We start from the raw sequence: 23,532 nt of genomic DNA on the forward strand, positions 1-23,532 counted from the left end.
GGGAGAGGAACCCCAGAGAGCAGGTGGAGGAGGATATGGGATGGAAGCCAGTTTCTACACTATCCTTATTTGTCCCAGAGTACCTGAAAACTGAGAACAGCTAGGTGACAGAGGATAGAGTGCCGGACCTAGAGTCAGGAAGACCTGAGTTCAAATTTGGCCTCAGACACTTACTAGCTGTGTGACCCTAGGTAAGTCACTTAAAAAAATCCAAACCCCTCTATTTGCTTCAGTTTCCTCGTCTGTAACAATGAGCCAGGGAAGGAAACCACTCCAGTATCTTTGCCAAGAAGACCCCCACATTGGGTCATAAAGAGTCAGATATGACTGAATCTACTGAGCGACAACAACAACAACAATCTGAAAACAGAGTTCCTACAAAAAAGCAGCTAGGTCAAATCAAAGAGACAGAAAAATAAGAGGCAGAATCCTACACCCTGTCTGTCCGAGTCTTTGTCAGTTCCAGAGATGGGCTGACTCTTGACAGAAATGTGACTGAAAAGCATGAGGCTAAAGCATGGCCCCAGATCAGTCACTGCAAATTACTCAAGTATTTTTTTTAGAAGAGATCATAGGAAAATAACTAAGTACAAACCAGTCATATGTACCGAATGCAGATAATATCTTAAAGGGCAGGCACTAAGATTGAGGAAGACTGGGAAAAGCTTCATGCTGAAGGTATGACTTTAGTTGAGACTTGAAATGAAGACAGGGAAGCCAGAGCTTTTCAGGCATGGTGGCCAAACCAGGAAAGGAAATGAGTTGGGAAATGGGGTGTCTTCTATGAGGAACAACAAGTAGGCCGACGTCCCAGTTTTGTAGATTTCAAGGAGACAAGTAACAAATAAGACCAGAAAGGTAGTAAGAGGCCAGTCTGTGAAAGGCTTTAAATATCAAAAAGAGGATTTCATTTTTGATCCTGGAGGCAATAGGGGGCTAACATGTGAAATAGGGGGCTCGCATGGTCAGACCTGTGCTTTAGAAAGGGTATCTTGAAAGCTGAGTGGAAGATGGACTGCAGTGGGGAAAGATTTAAGGCAGGGAGTCTAATCACAAGGCTATTACAGCAGTCTAGGTGTGAGCAACTGAGGGTATGCAGTAGGCTGATGGCTGAGAGTAAAAATGACAAGCCATGGCAACAGACCTGATTATATGGAGTAGGTGTAAGTAAGAAATAAAGGATAAATCCAAGGTTGTTAGCCTGGGGACCTGGAATTGGGGTTCTGGGGTGGAAATGAGGAGATAAGAATGAAATGTTTGGGGGGGGGTGTTATTTTTTAATTAAAAACCAAGTCAGTGGCTAGAAAGCTGGCCTTACTCAGGATGACCTGGGTTTGGTTCTGAGTACATGACCCTGAACAAGTCGGTAAACCTCTCAATGTATTCAAGAAACTCTCTAAGACTGTTGAGTTACAAAATAGGTGCTGAGCTCCACTGGCAGAATTTCCTAACCAAGTGTTCCCTATATTAATGAAATCACATGACCTTGTCCAATATGCATGTGTTGATCCATAAAGTTGCACATGTATGTATATATTTTAATATACATATATAATGGACCAAAATGCATATATGTATGCATCTACAATGCATGTGTATATAGCTAGAGATATCTAGATAGATGATTATGATGCTAGATAGACACACACACATACAGGCACAATCACAGATATGTCTGAGCAGTCAAGCATATAACACATTGCTTGACTGCAACTAGATGGAAGGCAAAGACAAGAGTGCCACAGAATGAAAAGCCGTGGATGGGCTGTAATCCACATCTTCCCATCAGTGAGGGATCCCCGCTCATCCAAAGTGTCCTTTATTGCTAGCTACACTAAGAATCTCTAGTCCTGCTAGGTAATGCACAGCATCAACACTGTTGCCTTGCCTTTCCTAGTTATTTAGATACTTGGTTAATATTTACTAAATTCTAATGCTAGGGATACGTGTTGACAGTTAGATTATTATGATTTCAAGTTCATCTTCTCCTCCATTTTTACCTCCTGCCTTGGGGTACTCTACAGTATAATCCTACATCATGGTACCAGCCTATGCCTGGAGTTCAGACTGACTTCTTCCAAAGCTCACATTCATCACTTTTGCAATAAAGCCAAAGAATCTTCTCACTGTGTAATAGCTGAACACTACACGTTTCCTTTGCCTGGCTGAGTTCTGGGCCTCCTTCCCAGTTAATAATCTTAGTAAGATTTTCCCAAAACACTTTTTTAACTACATATTTTCTTTGTCTAAAAAGGAGTTGAGGATATGGTTAGTGACCTCTTTCCCCACCCTGAGCTCCTCCCCTCCCCAGATTTCCATTGGGCTGGTTCATTCTTTGAATTATTGGGAACAAATGCTTTTATCCTGAGATCCAAAATGAAATTCTAGAGTAAATCAAGTGGCAAGAAACTGGGGTTTCTTGTAACTTCTGAGTTCTCAAAATGTGAAGTCATCCTTAGATAATCATATCTAGAATACCTAATTGCCCAGAACTAAACAGATTATCAGATAAAGTAATTCCAGAGAAGCATGAAGAATTGTTTGTGCCCTCCACATCGCACCCCATTCCCACATAATCTGACCACTAAAGAACAATCTTCTTTCCATTTCCAAAGGCTGTTCATAAGATGGAAGTTTTACCAAAAGCAAGTCAGCAAACGAGCAAACAAAAACCTACCATAAAAACCAAACAGGGATGACTAGGCTACTAGAACGTACCTTCGGAAGTTACGTTAACAAAGTCTGACCTCACTGCACACCAGTAACCTGATTTCATGGAAGGTTTCACCAAAGGCTAGTGTGAGAGAGACAACAATGACCATCTACCATCTAATCTATGTAGGTTTTGTTTCCCTTATCTACAAAATGAAGTGGTTGGGCTAGATGATCTTCCAAGTGGGGAAGGAATGCTGCCCTTTACCACTAGAGAGGCAGTAGAGAGGAAAAGGTAGAAAGAGGGTTCATATTCCAGGTCTTCCATTTACTTCCTGTAAGACCTTGAGAAAATTGTCTAATCTTTCAAAAGGAGTAACAAAAAACACATATGACTTTCAAAAACTTTTTTTTTTTCTTAAGTTTCTAACTACTCAGAGGCCGGCTCTGCAAGAATCAGACAATTATCAGAAAGAAGAGGGAAACATGATAAGTCACAGGACAAGCAACTGCTTATCTAACTGCATTGTCTTAAAAGCTGGGATTTTGTTAAAATTTATACTTTTAGAAAAAACTGATCTCAAATCCTAACAACATATGACTTTATGGATTCCTCTGGAATTAACACAGGGAATAGTTTCAGGTTCTAGATGAAGAGATTCTGGCCATCTCAGTATCTGACACCTATAAAGGTAAACTAAGTATCTATTACCATATGCATATTACCATAGGCACTGTGGCTATGCAAACAGAGTCCATCCATGGCAAATCCACATTTTAAAAGTTATAAAAAGGGGGAAGCTAGGTGGCGCAGTGGATAAAGCACTGGTCTTGGATTCAGGAGGGCCTGAGTTCAAATCCAGTCTCAGACAGTTGACACTTACTAGCTGTGTGACTCTGGGCAAGTCACTTAACCCTCATTGCCCTGCCCCCCAAAAAAAAGTTATAAAAAGAGTATATAATTCTAATGTCAAATATAATGCTTTGGAATCTTTTTATTTTATTTTATTTGCTAATTGTTTTATAACCACAACAAACTAGTGCATAGGATGCCCTGTACAACCACACAATAAAGGCTTAAAGCTCGAGGTGTTCCCATGGCAATGCTGAAGAGAGTTCAGTCTCTGGTATTTGGCATTTAGGCTGCAGTCCTTGTGATCTGGATGGCTCTCAGGGCAGGAGGCACAGGCCTTGTTCTAACAGACTTGAACAGGAGAATGGCAACCTGGCCCAGGTAGAAGTAGATGAAGTGCTTCGTCTCTTGCCTCATGTAACTGCCAAAGTTCCTCCCCACCATGCAGTGCCAAGTGGGATTATACTTCTTGTCAAGCTGATTCTTGATATGGGCTGCTATGTCCTTCTCCAGGTTATACTTCTCCAGGGCCTAGGTGGCACACTCCACGGAGTGCTGCTGCATCTCCTCCAACACGTCCACATTTTTTGATTACAGCCTTGAGGTCACACATGGTTACCTCGGGTCGGGGAGCGCTGGTGGCTGCAACAGGTCCTGGTGGGAGGGGGCAATGGTGCAGCTCAGGCACTCCATCCGACCTGGCCAGTGCTTTTACTCGGGATCCTTTTTTATTAATGTTTCTAAAGCTGTACTTCCTTTACTTTTGGAAATATGTAAAATAATTTCTTATTCAGTGAGCCATAAAATAAAAGCAGTATTTTTATCAGCTGTAAATTGCTACGTCTACAACTATGTTCATGTCTAAAGAAATTATGTCACTAGCTGGAAGGCTGAGGAAAGTTATGTGGTAAAATATGAAAGTTTTTAACAGTCGGTTAGGATAAGTGAAAGACGCCAGTTTTTCAAGGACCACCCTTTTGGGGAGGAGATGAACAGTCTGCCTGCTGCGCATGTCAGACTGCCTGCCGGGTACAGTCCGCCTGCTGCGCATGTCAGACTGCCTGCCAGGTACAGTGCGCCTGCTGCGCATGTCAGACTGCCTGCCGGGTTTTTTTTGACTTCCGGGGTGGAGAGAACGGGAGTAGCCTTTTTTGCCGGCTTGGCGGGACTCCGGGCGGCGCGGCACAGACGGTCTGACTCACTCCAAAGGTGGCCTAAATCGGTTTGGTGAGTTTTTATAAGGAATATAGACAGCCTAGATTTAAGACGATTTGTACTGTATTTCTGTTTTCCTATCCTTCTAATCAACAACACCTTATATACAATAAAGGCTCTATCTAGAAAACCAGAAGCTTCTTCCATTTACTAGTCTGGGAGATGAATTAAGGGAAGGGTTAAGTAGGGGAGATTTATGATCTAATATCCAATTTTAAATCTCACAGTTTGGCGACCCCGAAGGGACCTTAAGGACCCTCCCACCCTCCCTAGTTTGGCCATAAGCCGGCTAATTCGGTGGATTTTCCAAATACCCCCCCCCCCCCCCCCCCCGCGGACTTTCCCTTTGTCTAATCTCCCTTAAAGACTTTAAGCCTCTAAAAGTCTTGCTTTAAACAGAAAAGCCAGCCCAGTTTAAAGGGCAAGATGCTCGAATATTCTACCATCCCTTTGATTTTTCTCATCGGAATGTATTGGGACAGCATAACATCCCGACTTAGAGGAATAGTTTATTCAATGGTCCTTCATAACATTATTGGTTTTTTCCTCATTCAGGCAGCAAAAAGTTTTTTGTATAATAGTATACGTGAGAATCTTTGGGAAAATACGTTTAATATAAGTAGAAATTTTATGCCTGCAATTGAAATACCTTTTAATACCACATCCATAGTTCATACGACTAAGGATTTTATTTTTTTTTGTTGTTTTTTTTTTGTTTTTGTTATTATCATTGTTTTTGTTATTATCATTGTTATGATGTGGGGGAAACTCTCACATATGGAGAGAGACCTCAAAATGGCTGTTTCTACTAGAGATGATCCAAGTTCAGAATCAGATCAGCAGAAACTACTCCCTCTGCAGGAAGCTATAGAACATAGTAAGAAGGGAGTGCCAATTCAAGTCAGAAAATATAGCCCCTTTAGACCAAGTGACTTGAGCGCATGGAAATCAATCATCCCTAGTTTTGAGAAAAATCCAAACACTGTAATTTCACAGTTAAGGACTATATTTAATGCATATCAACCCAGTTGGGCTGATGTTACTTGCCTTTTGGAAACTTTACTGTCCCCAACTGAGATTACAGATATTATCTCAGCAGGAAATGCCCTTGTTGCGAAAGGTAAGGCCGATGTGGAATGGCCTCTAAAGGATCCAGAGTGGAATTATAATGATGATAGGGATTTCCAAAGATTAAAAGATGCTAGAGAAACACTTCTGAAGGGAATGGAATCTTGCTCTAGAAAACCGGAAAACTGGCAGAAATTTTTAAGCCTACCTCAGGAGGCTAATGAAAGACCAAACAGATTTTATGATAGACTTTGTGAGGCCGCTAGACAGTACACCAGATTGGATCCAGTAGATTTAAGAGATTCCTGTATCATTCTCAACACATTTGTTTATAATTCACTGCCAGAAATACGCAGATACTTTCTGAAACAATGTCCAGACTGGAGAAATCTCTCAGTAGATAGAATTAAGGAACTTGCAAATTATGTCTTTGACTCACGTGAGGAAGATCCAGATCACCCTAAACAGAGCATTCTGGCACCAGCGATTCCTAGTCAGCCATGTGGACACCGGAACAAGGACACTAAGGTGTGTTGTTACTGTCGTAAGGAGGGGCATGAATTGAGAGAATGTAGGACTTGGAGAAGAAATTCTAATTCTAATTACAGGCGAAATCAAAATAGAAATAGATCTTTTTGGAGGAATACAGAAAGGCAGTACCAGAATAATGGTAACCAAGACCCCCCTCAGAAGAGGACACAGGAATGATGGTGTCTTGGGGAGGAATGGAACATAGATAATGAAAGCCATATATTCCCAGATCCAGATTTTTTGAATGCACTTGTGCCAGTCCATTCACCTCCCCAGAGTAATGAACCACATGTCACCTTAAAAGTGGGGGAGACTTATTATGATTGTCTGCTAGACACAGGAGCCTCTAAATCAGTATTAGTAAGCAAACCAGATGCTGGGTGTAGACCTGTAGGATTTTTGAATGTAGTGGGAGTCTCAGGAAAGAGCCAGAGAGTGGCAAAATTGAATCCTCGCATGGTATCTATGGGGCCCTTAACAGTGGAACATTCATTTTTACTCATGCCTGATGCCCCTGTAAATTTATTAGGTCGTGATCTCCTTTGCAAGCTTAGAGCAACCATATCTTGTGCTCCAGATGGGGCTGTCTCCTTACAATTGCCAGAGGATACTGTTCATTTATTACCAATTTTACTTACAGAAGCTCAAGGAACAGCAGGGGAGGTATCCAAAATCCCCTCTGACATTCCTGAGTCTTTATGGGCCTCATCCCCTAATGAGGTGGGGCTCCTTAAGTCTGCCATGCCTGTTACCTTTAAAGTTAAGGGGGGACCACCCCCCTCCATTCCACAGTATCCATTGTCTAGGGAAGCAATAGAAGGGATCACCCCTATAATTGAGGCTTTGAAAAGCCAGGGTATTATTATTCCATGTCATCACTCTCCATGCAATACTCCCATTTTGCCAGTTAAAAAACCCAAGCCTGGGCCAGATGGTAAACCTGTTTATCGCTTTGTGCAAGATCTTAGAGCGATTAATAATTATGTTATTCCTAGACATTCTATAGTCGCAAATCCGGCTATGATAATTTCCTCAATTCCCTATGAATCTACATGTTTCACAGTGGTAGACCTTTGCTCTGCCTTTTTCTCCATACCAGTACATGAGGACTTCCAATATTTATTTGCTTTTACCTGGAAAAATAGACAGTGGACCTGGACTAGACTCCCACAGGGATTTGTAGACAGTCCCACATTATTTTCCCAAATTTTACAGCAGGATCTGGCCTCTATTACCTTTAAGGGCTCCACACTAGTACAATATGTAGATGACTTACTTTTGGCCTCTCCTAATGCTGAAATTTGTCAGGAAGATAGCCGTCACTTACTGCTGGAGCTGCACAAGAGAGGACACAAGGTTTCCAAGACAAAGGTACAATGGTGTTTGCCCCAGGTAGAATATTTAGGATTTATTTTGGCTGCTGGAACTCGCTCTGTCTCTTCTAAGAGAGTCCAGGCCATTCAACAACTCTCTGCCCCCACTACTAAGAGGCAGTTGAGAGCCATTCTGGGAGCAGCTGGGTACTGTAGACAATGGATACCCTCTTTTGGTGAAATTACTAAACCCCTCATAGCTCTTACAAAAAGTTCTGTTCCAGACAGTTTACAGTTGGATCCCCAGCATCTCTCAGCCATAAAAGAATTAAAACGGGCCTTGTTATCAGCACCTGCCCTAGGACTGCCAGATTATAGTAAGCCTTTCACTCTCTTTGTGCATGAACAAAGGGGGGTGGCTTCTGGAGTCCTGACTCAGTCACTGGGGCCTAACCAACGTCCTATAGCCTACTATTCAATTCAGCTGGACCCTGTAGCGGCTGGAGCGCCACCTTGCCTTAGAGCAGTGGCGGCCACAGCGCTTTTGGTAGAAAAAGCCTCTGATTTGGTCCTAGGTAACCCTCTAACTGTGCAATGCCCTCACGAAGTGGAGGCTCTCTTACTACGTCACAGGACACAAGCCTTTTCAGATCAAAGGCTGGCTAAGTATGAAATAACCCTGTTAGGTAATGAGAATATCACTTTAAAACGCTGCACAGTTCTTAATCCAGCAACACTACTCCCTAACTTACCATTCTCGGGGGAACCGTTGCATGACTGTGCTTCTTTAGTTGATATGGCTGAAAAACCCCGTGATGATCTTTTTGATACACCTTTAGAAAATCCTGATCTTGTCCTCTATACAGATGGTTCCTCATTTATGAGAGAGGGAACCCGTTTTACTGGAGCTGCTGTAGTTTCTGATTATGACACCCTCTGGGCAGCTTCTCTGCCTTCCCATTTTAGTGCACAGGCTGCTGAACTTGTGGCTCTTACACAGGCCTGTAATATAGCTAAAGATAAGAGTGCCACCATTTTTACTGACTCGAAATATGGCTTTGGCATATGCCACTTTATTGGTATGATTTGGCGTCAACGAGGCTTTCTAACATCCTCGGGCAAGGCTATTGCCAATGGGGACCTTATCAAGGACCTCTTAGATGCCCTAAAACTGCCTTCTTCCCTAGCCGTTGTACATTGCCCTGCCCACACAGGGAATAGTGATCCTGTTTCAAAGGGAAATGCACGAGCCGATTCTGCAGCCAAGCTTGCTGCATTAGAAGCTCCTGAACATGTATTTAACCTTTCACCTTCTGAGGATATTCCTTCCAACCTAACCTATGACGATTCTGAAGTAGAAAAGTGGAAAAAGAAATTTAAGGCGAAACAGATCAATGGCATCTGGGTGTCTCCGGAAGGTAAGCCATTTCTTCCCCGGAAATTCTACCACCAGGTATGCCTCTCTGTTCACAGAAAAGGCCATTTTGGTACACAAGGCATTGTAGACTCTATTAAGAGAACCTGGATAGCACCAGGTGTGACTAATACAGCATCTCGAATCTGCTCGGGCTGCTCCACATGTCAGTCTTATAATCAGTATGCTTTTAAGGTCAAAGCTTATGGAGGGCGTCCTCTAGCATATACACCTTTTGAGCACTTACAAATTGATTATATTACTATGCCAAAAGCAGGACATTATAAATTTTGCCTTGTTATAGTTGATCAGCTCACTCGGTGGGTGGAGGCCTTTCCCAGCCCCCGAGCCACAGCTGCCTTTGTTGCCAAAATTCTTCTTAAAGAGATAGTACCTCGTTTTGGCCCACCAGCCCGCATCGATTCTGACAAAGGCACACATTTCACTGATTCGATTTTATCCCAAATCTACTCTTTCTTGGGAGTGACTCCAAAATTCCACACGCCCTACCATCCACAAAGTTCAGGCCAAGTCGAACGTATGAATAAAGAGCTTAAGAGTATGATTGGCAAATTATGTACTGAAACCCATTTGAAATGGCCTGATGTTCTACCATTGGCATTATTCTATCTACGAAGTAGACCAAGAGGAGAACTTCATATATCTCCTTATGAAATGCTTTTTGGTCACCCTCCTATCCAAGCTAAAACTTTTTCCCCAGTTTATACATCACTGGTGGGAGGTGATACTTCTGTTGCTTCCTATATACAGGAATTACAGACCAGGCTACGTGAACTCCATGAGGCAGGAGCTGTGGTCCAGGCAGGACCATTAGACTTTTCATTGCATAACTTCAACCCAGGAGATAAAATATATGTAAAGAATTTTCAGAGAACCAGTGGAACTCAACCTGCCTGGGAAGGACCTTTTCAGGTATTATTGACAACTCCTACCGCCATTAAAATTGGTGAAAAAGACTCATGGATTCATTGCTCTCATATAAAGCCTGCACCATTCATAGGTGAAGAGATTTCAGATAGACCTGAGGTAGACGCTAAAGAGGTAAAAACCCTAACGATAGCAACTGTTAAAGAGCAAAGAAAGTTCAGAGGAAACAGGAAGTTCCCATTTAAGAATCCCACTGATCAGTTAAATGCTTTGGGACTCAGTCTTCGTAAAGTATCAGGAGACGGAAATTGCCTTTTTAGGGCTTTAGCAGACCAGCTAGAAGGTCACTGTAGAAATCATCTCAGACACAGACAAGAAGCTGCTTCTTATATGATTAACCATAGACAAGAGTTTGAGTCTTTTATAGTAAATGACTCCCCTTTTGAAGAATATGTTGATGAATTAAAGAAATTTGGAAAGTGGGGAGGAAATGATACAATTGTAGCATTTGCTAAGCAGCATCAGCTGAATGTTGTGGTTCATCAATTAAATCAGCCTTTATTGAAAATCAGTGGCACAGACAAAACTGATGCTACAGAACTCCACATTTTCTACCATAAAGAACATTATGACAGCATTAGAAAGATCAATGACAATTCAGAAACCCCTGCCACTTTGGCATGCAGAGAATTGGGGAACCAGTTAAAACAATGTGGCATACCCCAAACTCTAGCAGCTTAAATACCTTATAATTTAACAAGCATTTCCTTCTACAGGCAAAAGCACTGAAGTACATGGCCTAGTTTTCTGGCCTACCTCAACTATTTTTTTTTTTATTAATTTTTGGGTTTTTTTGTTTTTGTTTTGACTTTTGAAAGGCACTGAAAAGACCTGGAATTGACTGCACCTTTAAGTTCTTTAAGAGCACAAAAGGGTGCTTAGCGAATCTTTTGCTTTTTATTTTTTATTTTTGGTTTTGCTTTGGTTTTTTTTTTTACTTTTGTTTCTTTTGCTTTTCTTTAAAACTAAATTTTGTAAACTAAGTGATTATTCAAAGACATTTTAAGTATATGCTGTGGGTGAGGCTATCGGGCCTCAGAAGCTACCAGAATTCTTCTTTTTTTTTATTTACTCTTTCTTTTTGAGAGAACCATGAGTTCTAATGAGTTTTGTTTTATTTATTTATTTTCTCCTTTCTCTTGTATGTTGTTCTGTTTAACTAAAAAGTACCAGAAATTGCTTGATACCTCACTGAAAACATTGAATATTGAATCTTGCTAATTGAAGTCTTATTTCTTTTTGATGAATTAATCACCACTTTAAGTATCTGCTACTGTTATACCAGAGAATTCATGTATAAGATGATGTGGTCTACTTGCTAAAAGAAGATTATGTAATAATGTCTAAAAGAAGATTATGTAACAATGTCTAATATAATCAGCTATTTACATTCGTTTATTATTTATATGTCATTATACTCTGGGTATGGTTTGGAATTATTGTATATATCACTAATATATTCTCAGTTATGCAGCATAGCACACATTTTTACCATCATATTGTCTTTGGTGAAATTAATGAGATTTCAGAAATATGGAAACTTATCATTTCAGAGACTAACTTGCTGTGAACTCTGACGCAGGCCCTGGAGAGAATATATGTGCAACAAAAGGAGAGACAGGTATACGTAAGTCCATGGTTTGCTTATGATGGTGACTATGTAGAGCACAATTACTAGGCACAGTCCAGTATTCATCCTCTCTCCCTCCTAATTTAACCTAATTTAACTGAACTTATTTATCTTTTTATCTCACTCAGTTGAATTCACCTGTGGCCTAGCACAATCACTGGCTGTCTCAGAACCATGAGATATGGTATGATAACCTTTCCATAACATTTTCAGGTGTCATGAACACATACTAAATTTGGCTTTGATCCAGACACATGGTGGTAAAAAGTGTTACACATTGCATAACTACCTCAACCCTCTATTACAAGTCTAACCATATAAAGGAGGGAATGTAATGGAATTTATTAATTTGATCATTGACAATGCTATGCTAAGGTTTTAAAAATACAGCAATTCAAACAGTTAAAGAAGATAATCCAGCTTTCCAGACCAGAGTCCAGAATCCAGTTTTCCAGACCAGAATCCAGTTTCCTCCTGATGACATCTTACCACTTCAAGAAGACAAGAGAACTCAGAGACTTTATATGAACTGTTTTGCTTTATTAGCTTTTACTATCTCCTTTCTGTTATATACTATCTGTAACATGTACTCTCTGCAGAGGCTCTCCCTTTGCAAGACTAATGTCAAAGCGTCGGTTCATGAGGAAAAAAAAAAATCGCCCCTCTGGACAAAACTTTCCTCTCTTCCTTTTCTGTATTGTTGTTCGCATATTATTAGTCAGCAAAAGTTATTATATTCTTTTTACTGTTCCATCAAGGAAACATTCCGTTTCTTGAGGAAGCAAAGGGGGGAAATGTGGTAAAATATGAAAGTTTTTAACAGTCGGTTAGGATAAGTGAAAGACGCCAGTTTTTCAAGGACCACCCTTTTGGGGAGGAGATGAACAGTCTGCCTGCTGCGCATGTCAGACTGCCTGCCGGGTACAGTCCGCCTGCTGCGCATGTCAGACTGCCTGCCAGGTACAGTGCGCCTGCTGCGCATGTCAGACTGCCTGCCGGGTTTTTTTTGACTTCCGGGGTGGAGAGAACGGGAGTAGCCTTTTTTGCCGGCTTGGCGGGACTCCGGGCGGCGCGGCACAGACGGTCTGACTCACTCCAAAGGTGGCCTAAATCGGTTTGGTGAGTTTTTATAAGGAATATAGACAGCCTAGATTTAAGACGATTTGTACTGTATTTCTGTTTTCCTATCCTTCTAATCAACAACACCTTATATACAATAAAGGCTCTATCTAGAAAACCAGAAGCTTCTTCCATTTACTAGTCTGGGAGATGAATTAAGGGAAGGGTTAAGTAGGGGAGATTTATGATCTAATATCCAATTTTAAATCTCACAGTTAAGAGGAAGGTAGGAAGAGAAACCTGTTAGAGTATCACCTATCTTAAGTGGAACTGGAGAGCCCAGGAAATGAAGCTGCAACCAGGGCCCCCTGGGTTATTTCCAGATGACAATCATACTTGTCAAGGTCAATGAAATTGCTGGTTCTTCACCCAGCCAAAGCTCAACAGTAATGATGACAATGGGCAGCTAAAACATTTCTTTCAGATCTATTTCCTACCAATTCTCATGTCATTTCCCTGCTAAAACATATGTGTATGTATGTATATAACATGTATGTGACGGTGTCCATGTCCATGTCTATATTAGGACTTCCAGGTCAGGAAGGAGACAAGCTATCCAGTTCCTACATACCTATTCAGAAAATCTTAAAGTCTGCACCAGGCTGAAAAATGATTAAGAAATCTAATTTGAAACTAAAATAAAAAACTTACTTCATCACAGGACTGGACAAAACGCTAGCCAGCCAGAAGTCCAAGGGGGCAATAGGGAAGAGAGCCCACCAGCTAAGCCATCACTAGTAGAGAAGAGAAACCTAGAACATCCACTGTGTGGATTCATTTTGCTTGACTTATTTGTTACATGAGTTGTTTTTTTTCTTTCTCAGTTTTTAATTGGGTTAGCAATAGTAATGGGAAAAAGGGGGGTGGGGTGGGCTATTATAACCTTTTGTAAATGAACAGAAGAAAGTTCAGTATGAAGTACAAAGAAGCAGGACAGTTTTTAAAATAATATGTAAATTTTATCATACATATATACATACATATACACATATATTTATTTATTTTCAGTAAAAGGGATGAAATTCATGGTTTCATTTAACATTAAATTTCTGTGTTCTGCTGGGTGGGAAAGGAGTCAATTAACAAACCAGTCATACTTACCAGTCAACTAGCAGAAATTTGCAGGGATATTTGGAGTTGGAAAGAGGCGCCAGGAGTTAGGGGAAAATATTATTTTAAAAGGGTCTGAAAAGTTGCGTCTTATAGCTCTCTATCTCAGGAGAAAGTTGGCAGGATTGGGTGTCATGGGGAGGCAGGAATTGTTTGAGGGGTGTCGCTTTCAAAATATTTCTAGAACTGCTACTTACTTGGAGTAATTGGATAAGTGAGTGTATAGATATCATAAAAATACATAGTGATGCCAAAGAACAGAAGGGAGGGTCACTAGGTAAGAGTGTAGAATATACATGTCCTAGTCTTTGTTTAACAAAAAAGGAAGAGGAAGAGGAGGAGGAGGGAAAGAGAGAAGAAGAGAGGAAGAAAGGGAGGGAGGGAGGGAGGGAGGGAAGAAGGAAAAGAGAGAATGCTTTTTGGATATTTAAATTGAGAATTTTTTTAAAAATAACATTTTTAAACTATTATTAGAGCTGCTGCATAATTTTTTTTTTAGAATTAAACTCTTTAGTCTTTCATTGAAGACCCTCCAGCATCTGCTCACAACCTATTTGTCCTATCTCCCATTATAGCTCCCATCATATTCCAGGCATACTGGTCTACTAAGGAAGCTTAGCTTTCACAATCCTTCCTGCAGGCATCTTCTTAAGGGATTCATAGTTATAATGTTCTCCTCTTCCTTTACATCTTATCCAAATCCTATCCAACCTTCAAGGCCTTACCTAGTCATTCCCTAAAATGCCCTAAGTCTAAAATGATCTTTCCCTCTGCTGAATACCTACCACGTTTGTTAACACCACTAATTATATACTACCCTGCATTATGAAAGGATAACCCATGCAAGCACATGTACATATAATATGTCTTGGCTTCCCAACTAGAATGTAAGCTCCTTCACATAATCTTGGCACTCAGAGTTCATCTAGTCTACCCCTTATCTAAACAGAAATCTCTTTAAGTATTCCAGACAAGTAATCATCCAGCCTCTGCTTAAAGACCTACAACCTCTAATTCCACCTTTGAAAACTAGTTGTTAGGACGTTTTTCCTTACAGATAGTGGAAACTTGCTTCTTGTAACTTCCACCCTTCATGTCTTGCTTTTCTCAGAAGTCCGAGGCCAAGCATAACAAGTTGAATTCATTCACTAATAAGCATTTATTTACCACCTACTATGTACCATGCTATTCAATTATGAAATGCAAAAGGGATCATTTTTATTACATTAAAAAGGTTTTTTTTTTAGAAACAAAACCAATACAGCCAAGTTTAGAAAGAAAGCACAAAGATGGAAAACAATGTTTACTGTGTTTCTGATAAAGGCCTCACTTCTCAAACATATAGGGAACTAAGTCAAATTTATAAGAATACAAGTCGGGGCAGCTAGGTGGCGCAGTGGATAGAGCACCAGCCCTGGAGTCAGGAGGACCTGAGTTCAAATCCGACCTCAGACACTTGACATTTACTAGCTGTGTGACCCTGGGCAAGTTACTTAACCCCAGTTGCCTCACCAAAAAAAAAAAAAAAAAAGAATACAAGTCATTCCCTAATTGATAAATGATCAAAGGATATGAACAGGCAGTTTTCTTTTTTTTTTTTCTTTATTTCTTTTTTCTTTTCGACAAAAGCTTGTGTCAAGGGCTGACTTTCAATAGATCACAGCGAGGGAGCTGCTCTAACAGGCAGTTTTCAGATGAAGAAATCAAAGCTATCTGTTGCCATATCAAAAAATGCTCTAAATCACTATTGATTAGAGAAATGCAAATTAAAGTAAGTACCACTTCATCCCTATCAGATTGGCTAATATGACAAAAAAGGAAAATGATAAATTTTGGAGAAGATGTGGGAAAATTGGAACACTAATGCATTGTTGGTGGAGTTCTAAACTGATCCAATCATTTGGACCTATAGAATTTGGAACTATGCCCAAAGGGCAATCAAACTGCATACCCTTTGACCCAGCAATACCACTACTAGGTCTTATATGAAAGATATCACAATCACTATGACAGACTTAGTTAGCTCTTTTCAGCAATATAGTGATCTAAGACAATTCCAAAAGACTCATGATGGAAAATGCTCTCCACATCCAGAGAAAGAACTATGGAGTCTGAATGCAGATCGAAGGATACTATTTTCACTTTTTTTGTTTTTGTTATCTGTGGATTTTCCCTTTAATTCTGTTTCTTCTTTTACAATTTGACTAATGCAGAAATATGTTTACATAATTACACATGGATAACCTATATCAGATTGCATGCTGTCTTGGGAAGGGATGGGGATATGAAGGAGAAAAAAATTTTAAATGGAAAATCTTATTTAAAAAAAGAATGTTGAAAACTATCTTTACATATAATTGGAAAAAATTAAATACTATTTACAAGAAAAAAAGAAAATGCATTGTTCAAAATTCACAAAACTAAAGTGCTAAAAGAAATTTAAATAAATTTTCTTTTTGTAACTATAAAACAAAACTTTTAATTATATTTTTAAACACAAAATGAACATTTTTTAATGATATATTGCAAAACAGAAGCAAATGAAATAATTAAATTTTCAAAAGTCGTTTTTGGTAGCCTGAAGCTCAAAACTGCACTAAGACTTTTGGGACACCATGTTTCTCTAAGAGAGGAGCTGTGTATGGCATAAAACTTGCCTCTCATTGGTACTGAGTTCTAAGAAATTTGAGGAGACACATGCCAGAAGTATATAGGAACTAATTCCTGATCTGCTTTCAGGAGGACAGCTTCTGAAAGGATAAATTGGGTTACTGAAGACAGAGGTGATACAAACATATGACCTGAGGAAAGAGTAATTCATCCTGTTTTATTTCCCTGGGACCACTGAGGACATAATTATTAGGCAGATCAAAAAGTGGGAACAGTTCAGTTATTTAAAAAAAAAAAAACCTTTGTTCAACTGGTTTTTTAAAAGGTTTTTGGTTTTGGTTTTTTTTTTTTTTTTTGAAGGGGGGGGGTGCATCTGTTTTCATACTTCCTGGTTTTTTAACAAAAAGGAAGAGGAAGAAGTCACAAGATAAAGGAACTTAGAACTTTATTTCTATTGCAGAAGGAATCAGGAAGTAGTCAAATCTCCCTCCAGAAGGATCCTGCAGACTATGTGGGTCAGAGCTGCCTGATAGATGAAGATAACAGTCTGAACCCCTGGGAGTTCACATAGCATCTGGTGGAAAAAAAAAAGTCATGAACTTAGCTTCCTAGTAGAACATTTCAATGGTTTATCACATCATCCTCTCTTTAAAAAAAAAAAAAGTTTTGGTAATATTTGGTAATTGTCACTAATACTGACTACATAAACAAATAATAAAGGCCACCAAACAATCCAATACCAGTGGGTGGATCCTTTTTAAGTGATATGGAAAACTTGCTTTCTATTAATTAGAAGGAATGGGAATTAAAAGTGAGCTTCAGGGCAGCTGGATGGCACAGTGGATAGAGCTCCAGCCCTGGATTCAGGAGGACCTGAGTTTAAATCCAGCCTCAGATACTTGACCCGTACTAGCTGTGTGACCCTGGGCAAGTCACTTAATCCCAACTGTCTCACCAAAAAAGAAAGGAAGGAAGGAAGAAAGGAAGAAAAAAAGAGAGAAGTGAGCTTCATCAAAAAAATAAAAAAATGTCCCATTGGCATCCGCACCAAGATTCATGGAGTTGGTATTATAAAAATAATATGATTTACACTTCCATGTCATTCAACTTTTGGTACTGCAGCTTTTGTTTTTCTTTCTCAAGAGGTCATTTCTAAAAGAGGAAATGAAAGGGTGGTTTTTTGCTATTATCTTCCTGTAAATTGGTACTTTTATGATGTATAAATCAATCTTTAAGGAATCCTAGAAAGAAAGAAAAAAAACAAAACCCAAAACTGAAGACAATAAAAGAATCTGTCTCTGCATAAAAAACTTCATGATGTGGGAAAAACAATTTAAAGGTGCCCTGGTTTGGGTGGCTCCTTGTCTCATGTAGCAGGCACTAACTATTTGTTGACTGATTGATCTCTGAGTTTACATTCTGGTGTCACTTCCATGGAGAGAAACTTTAGCCTTTACTTCCTGGGAGTTGGGGGGGTGGGGGTGGGGAGGGAGGTCATGAACACAAGACAGCTGCATGAACTTATAAAGAAATATACTGAGCTGGCTCCCTTTCAATTCCTAGAGCCCTGAACCTATGTATAGATTGAAAAGGAACATGGTCTAGTGGTATGTATGTTGCTTTTTTAAAAGATCAATACCAATCAGGAACTACAATAAAGAAAACATTGTAAGTTAAGTTACAGTTCTCTTTACGTGTCAATAGCAAGGCTCATTTAGTGTTAGTTAAATAACTTTCATGCCTTGATTTAAAGGTGGTAATACATTAAAGTGTGGTCAGGGCTATGCCTATGAAACAGAAACATATTTTCTTTTGTTCATGTCTATTAATGAATCCACCATGGCGGAACTTCTAATAAGCCAATTATCCTTGACAGTAAAAGTGTAAATAAAAACATGTCATGCATTTATTCAATATTCTTCCCTGCTACAGATAATTATATTTTGGTTTGACCTTTTAGCTAGTGACACATACATAATGCCTAACCTTAAATTTGCCCTCAATTTCTTATTTGCATTATCCTATGCAAGCTCTGTTTTATGATGGGTGAAAAGGAATACTATTGAATCACCAACTTGGAACCCCCCCAAAAAAATTGCAAGTAAATTTAAATAGCTGGCTATCATAGAAGTCAGGAGCCTCAGAACTCATCATGAGGGGGGAAAAAGGTAGAGCTAAGTTTGTGACCCAAAAAGATTAGCTGAACAGATAAAGCTCTTGAAAGAGAGAGGAAACCCAGTAGTGTTAATGGCTCTCCAGCTGTTAATAGAGCCCCAGATGGAAGCTGCTTCTGGGACTACAGCTGCCACAGTTTGGCATACATGCATCCTTAGTCCCTTTGCTTGGCAAATGTGCCTCTCTGATTTGAGGATAGGAACTGACCTAGAAGGCTCAGAGGGTGATCCTGAGCAGGCTTTGATGAGGGTGAGAGAAAATGACCTGGTAGGGTTGCACCAAGGAGAACTTGCCTGTGCTTCAAGCTTGATTTTTAAGAGCTCTAAGAGGCTTTAAAGATCATATATCTAATGCCTGTCGTTTTACAGATGAAAAAGTAAGAGCAAATGAAGCGACCTTCTCGAAGTCATTTTGTTCTTCGTTCAATTGTTTTCTTTCATGTCCAACTCTTCGTGACTCCATTTGAGGTTTTCTTGCCAGAGATACTGGCGTGGTTTGCCATTTCCTTCTCCAGCTCATTTTACAGATGTGGAAACTGAGGCAAACAGGGTTAAGTGACTGGTCCAGGATCATACAGCTAGTGTCAGAGGCCATACTTGAACTCAGGAAGAGGTGTCTTCCTGCCTCCAGGCCTGGCATTCTACTATGCCACAGAGCTGACAATTTCAAAGTCATAAAGTTAGTTAAAAAAAAAAAGTTGTAAAAACGGATACTAAAATTGTTTTTACATGTAATTGGGGGGAAAATTCTAAATTTAAACAAATAAATAAATTTTGGAAAAAAAACAACCCAAAACATTTAAAAAAAAAAAATAAAGTTAGTCAAATGACAGAGCCAGGTCTAAAACATAGTTTTAGTATATAATTTTGGTACTGTGTTCCTGCCAACTCACCATTAGTTTTAAAATTCATCTCAGTTTCTAAACGTTTCTAAAACACTCAACACAGAAAAGTTTCATTGTGTACATTTGAGATTCAAAAGGAAAAAAAAAGTTTAGACATAGAACAGGGAAATAAGATCTTCTAAAAATGTAGACCCTTTTCATCAAGGATAATAAAATAAAAACGATATAAAATATGAGGCTAGGGAAGTATTCAGGCAAAATACCATTTTCCATGTTACTCTATTAAAAGAGATCAGACAGATATACAAGGGGATAGCAGCTTCATTGCCATTTCCTGACAAGGTGGTGCATGCTGTCCAGAAGCCCAGAGAAATGTTTAATTTTGCAGCCAAGAGAAGTAGATCATCAACACCATTGGGGAAATGCTCTAATTAGTTTGCAAGCAGATCCCTTTGCAGAGAGAAGGAAAAATAGGGCCAATCCAGCTTAACAAACAATGATATCTGTTCTTTCCCTACTATGAGCCCATTGATAAGGGAGTTACTCATTGGTGTCATGGAAAACAAATCTCTACAGGCAGACTGAGATACCTATGCTATACTCCCTGGGGGCCTAGAAGGTAAGAGGGAAGGTAGGATGGAGCTCATGTAAGGTTGTATCTGGGTAAGGTCAATTAGTTTAACAGACTTGCTTGACCAAGAAACAAGTCAATGTTTCTAAATGTCAATGGACACTTAGAAATTAAAGGTAAAGATTTTAAAAAATTACAAGAAGAAAGATCTAAATAAATAAGCATGGTGGCTAGTAGAGGCAACAAATGGCCAATGCCAAGAGCATATAATACATTATATAATATATAACATATATGATATAGTACATAGAGCACATAATTCTGTCTCTGTTCCTTTCCCCATGCCTTAAATGTACAACCTCCTCACTGCCACCTCTTAGAACCCTCCACTCAAGGGCCACCTCTCTCTCTCTTATACAAAGCCTTTCTTGATTCAGTTACTTATCTATTATTGTTGTCACTGCTGCGGTGGTTGAGTTATTTCAATTGTAGCCAACTCTTTATGATCCCATTTGGGGTTTTCTTGGAAAAGATGCTGGAGTGGTTTACCACTCATTACCTTCCCCAGCTCATTTTCACAGATGAGAAAACAGAGGCAAACAGGGTTAAGTGACCTGCCCAGGGTCACACAGCTAGTGTGAGCTAGTGAGGCTGAGTCTGAACTCATGAAGAGTAGGCTTCCTGATTCCAAGTCCTGTGTGCTCCCCAGCTGCCTCAAGAAGTTCCATGTGCACATCTCCCAAAACAGAAAGTAACTTTCTGTAGGGCAGGGACTGTTTCATTTTTCTATTTATTCCCTCAGAGCTTTCTATATTGTAGGTGTTTGATAAATCCTTGTTGATTGAATTTTCAAGAATCAATCGATGAATTAGGGAATGTTAGAGAGCCTGTCTTTTTAGGACCTACTATATCCCATCAATGTAAGGGAAGGCATGGAGGGGAAGGAGGAGGGAGTGTTGGGAATCCTGTTAGTCCAGAGTAGGGGTCTCGAATCCCAAAGGGTCTGTAGATAGACTTCAGGGGATCCTTGAACTTGGATAGGGGGAAATGTGTGTGTATCATATCTATTTCAACAGAACTGGTTTCTTCTGTCATCCTAAATATTTTATTTTATGAATTTAAAAATCTGATTCTGGGAAGGGTTGCACAGGCTTCGCCAGGGTGCAAAAGGGGCTCAGGATATGAAAAAAGGGTTTAAAAACCCCGATCTGGAGTCATGCCACGCCAGAGCTTACACCTAGGAGTGCACAAGAGTTAGAAGAGTAAGCGATGCTGAGCTTTTGACTCACATCTGGCCCAGCCAGAACTGCCTGACTGAGTCTTACCAGCCGAGCTTCCTCCTCACTTCCCATCCTTAGGGGATGGTTCCTGGCAGTAGGTAGTAGACACACGCAGCAGTTGTCAAAAAAAAAACTAGAAACAATAAAGTGGTAGCCTCCCAAAGTTACAGGTGGGAAAATTACAAGCTCTCACCTCTATAATTTTGCTTTGTTAGCACTCCGTAAAATCATAAAGAGCTATAAAAAATGCGAGCTATGATTAAAATTATTATTAGCATTTTTTCTGTCAGAAGACAGAATGTGTCAGCAAGAGGATGTTTTGGGTACTCTTATAAATATGAGGGGTTTTTTCCCCAGCCATCAGACAGACAGGAATTACCATTAATATGTGCATCCACTTGACAAAAACACACGCCCAGAAATGGGAAAGATAGAAAAGGGTTTTGAAACTCCATCCTGCTTCTGCCTTCAGCAGGTTAAATCCCCTTATCACATAATTTTAGGGTCAGAAGGGCCACAATAGTCATTTAGTCCAACCTTGTGATATTACAGATGTAGGAAATGTGAAGTGAATTGGCCAAGATTATGAAGCTAATTTGTGGCAGGATCAGGACCAAGACTCTGGACTCCTAACCCAGCATTCTTTCTGCTACACCTCACTGACAAGTCAAAATATAATAAAAAGAAAAGTAATCTGGAGACCTGGAAATTGTTAGAAAAATCGGTTGAAATGACAAGGGATATGAATGTAGATAATGCATCCAAGAGGATCCTGGTCAAGGTTAACCCGCTAATGGTTAATGTGTTTCAAGAGCCAGGTCTGTGTCCTGGCACTGAAGATCTCCTGATATACAGAATAAACACCTTCTGTGATACCACATTAGAGACTTTCTTTCTATCATTGATGATGTTTCCCTGATAGAGTATGCGTTCACTTCACCCCGGCTGGCCCATGAACACCAACCAGACGGATGGCTGACCAGTTCCAGAGCGGCTGCTCAATACAACTTTGGACTCCACCTTTAAAAACGGGGAGAGAGACATGATGAGAACCAGAGACACACAGAGAGAAGCCTGATCAAACCCTTTGGGCAATGATGTGAATCAGGGAGGCAGAGAGCCCCAGGAAAGGAGGGAACCATGTGCTCCCAGAGAGGGCACTGGACAGAGGCAGAAACAGAGCCGGGGGTGGGGGGAGTTAGTTGTTCCTGGGCCAAAGCAGGAGCTGCAGGTTCCAGAGCCAAGAGCAGCAGAGACAGAGACAGAGCAGCAATGGAGGAGTTTCTGAACAAAGGCCAAAGCAGGATCCTGAAAGGGAGTTCCAGGAAAATGCTAAGCTCCCAAGGCACATCTTATGGAAGAAGAAAAGTCTTCAGTACTGAGGGAATATCTAAACAGATTCTCAAATGCTTTTCCCTTTCAGGGAAGCTTCAACCCTAAAGTTATACCAGGAGTCTGATGAGATCTGGAGCCTAGAAGAAAGTGGTAATCTACCAGGGAAGGGAGGAGAGTTGTTTTAACTGTTTATGGGCATGTGTCTAAGTCTTTCCATTTTCTGCTGGGCAAAGTAAACCTTGTTTACATATATGTGGTAGGAGCTTGAATACTTACATTTATTCCTAATCTACATCACAAAGGGGTGGAGAGGGAGAGGGTAAACACCCCCACTACCAAGAAAATCTATGCAAAAAATTTTGGCCCTCCTTTCATACCAGAGAAGTCTGGATTTTTTTTCTTTTATGGGGTGTTTACAGTACCTTATTGTAAAATTTGGGTTGATATTAAATAATACTATACATTTATTTTGTGTATTTCTGAGTTTCTAAACTTTTTCTTTGTAATCTGCTGGCCTATGTGTGTCATCGCAACTTCTGCAAAGCTCCCTGAAAATTCCCATTTAATTTCTTATGCTGACCCCAGATACATCAAAACCGCAATAGGGAATGTCAGGATCTGGAGAGAATTACTGCATATGGGAACTGAAGACCCCTTACCTCTTTTGTAGGGTTTTAGACACCACCACCATCATAATAGAAGCATTTATATAGCCCTTTAAAATCTGCAAAGTGCTTCATAAATATATCATTTTATCTTCACAACAACCCTAGAGAGGAGGTACTCTTGTTATCCCAGTTTTACATATGAGGAAACTGAGGCAAACAGAGGTTAAGTGGCTTGCCCGGGGTTACAAAGCTAACG

General features: G+C 40.0%; 1 protein-coding gene and 1 pseudogene across 1 annotated transcript in view; both read right to left on the bottom strand.

Annotated features, from left to right (window-relative positions):
• ETV6 (ETS variant transcription factor 6) overlaps positions 1-23,532 on the bottom strand; it is a 349,002-nt gene that overhangs the window by 257,891 nt on the left and 67,579 nt on the right. The gene's annotated exons all lie outside the window — the stretch shown is intronic.
• Positions 3,791-4,118, bottom strand: LOC122728903 (annotated as a pseudogene).

This window comes from Dromiciops gliroides, chromosome 5 (genome assembly GCF_019393635.1).
Source record: "Dromiciops gliroides isolate mDroGli1 chromosome 5, mDroGli1.pri, whole genome shotgun sequence".
NCBI lineage: Eukaryota > Metazoa > Chordata > Mammalia > Microbiotheria > Microbiotheriidae > Dromiciops > Dromiciops gliroides.